General features: G+C 39.7%; 1 long non-coding RNA gene across 1 annotated transcript; it reads right to left on the bottom strand.

Moving 5' to 3' along the window:
• Positions 1-360: 360 nt before the first annotated feature.
• LOC112460466 lies at positions 361-1284 on the bottom strand. Its single transcript, XR_003041446.1, has 3 exons — positions 1181-1284; positions 812-1093; positions 361-453 (listed from the first exon to the last, which is right to left on the bottom strand). It is a non-coding gene; the product is annotated as an uncharacterized LOC112460466 (long non-coding RNA).
• Positions 1285-1331: the final 47 nt, after the last annotated feature.

Here is a 1331-nt window from a genome sequence, read left to right as displayed (position 1 = left end):
CTTTGCAGAAAATATTGAATATATCCGTCGTGCGCAGACACTCGGCGACAGTGTACAAACGAATGCGGAGCTGATCTGTGCGGTTTGCGACAAGACTGACAAGCTGTCGAGGTGCTCGCGTTGCTAAGTCGTCTTCTACTGCACCAAGGAACACCAGAAACGCGACGGGAAACGCCACCGGGAGTTTTGCGCGACTCACCCCGTGGCCGTCGCGTCTACGGAGGAGTCGTTCTCTGCCACCTCTGCTACCTCCGCTACCTCTCTGTCGCTATCGTCCTCGCGAACGAGCGTTTTGACCCCAAGATCGGTGAGATCGAGATCCCGTCATAATTAATGAATTTTTTTATTGCAACAGGTTTTCACAACTCACACATATAAGAATCATATACATACCACATTGATTTTGCTCCATAACATCTTCATATGGATCCATTTTCAATCGTTTTATTTAACCTGGAATTCAAGTTATTTGTGTATATATTTGTATATTGTTATACGTATGCTCTTGCATGTTACAATGCCTAACTTTATGTAATCTAAGAAAATTAAAATATATAAGAAGAAAAAGAGGATTACTTTCAATTAAAAGAAAATAAACAAGAAATATCATTGAACATTTCTATACAATAAAAGCATTCTATTAAATTGATTTGCTGTAACAAGATCACAAAATGTAAAAATTGAAATTACAACAGATATGATATAAACTTAGGCATTCTAAAAGGCAAGAGAGCACGCATTGCACGTTTAACTTAATAGAATATTTTTTTATGCCAATTTTTATCTATCTAACAATTAATAAAGATCTCACCGATCTTGGGGTCGGAACGCTCGTTCGCGAGGACAGCGGCAGAGGTAGCAAAGGTAGCAGAGATGGCAGAGAACGGTTCCTCCGTAGACGCAACGGCCACGGGGTGAGTCGCGCAAAACCCGGTGGCGTTTCCTTGGTTCTCCTTGGTGCAGTAGAAGACGACTTAGCAACGCGAGCACCTCGACAGCTTGTCAGTCTTGTCGCAAACCGCGCAGATCAGCTCCGCACTCGTTTGTACACCGTCGCCGAGTGTCTGCGCACGACGGATATATTCAATATTTTCTGCAAATATATAAATAAATTCTTATTTTCATATTGTAACATGAATAATTACAAATTGCATAATTTTCATCTACATTTATAACTTACCACAGTATAGTGTCTTCCAAACTACCTTCATGCGTTATAGGCGATGTCCAGTCATCGATCAATCATCAGTCATCAATCATCAATCATCAGTCATCAGTTTTTAACTATCTAATAATTAATAAAATGTTTTTTTTATTAATTTTACGCTTTT

This window comes from Temnothorax curvispinosus, unplaced genomic scaffold, assembly GCF_003070985.1.
Source record: "Temnothorax curvispinosus isolate PA1 unplaced genomic scaffold, ASM307098v1 QBEX01010577.1, whole genome shotgun sequence".
Classification (NCBI taxonomy): Eukaryota; Metazoa; Arthropoda; class Insecta; order Hymenoptera; family Formicidae; genus Temnothorax; species Temnothorax curvispinosus.
The sequence above is the reverse complement of the archived record's forward strand: the minus strand, read 5'-3'. Positions and strand labels throughout refer to the sequence as shown.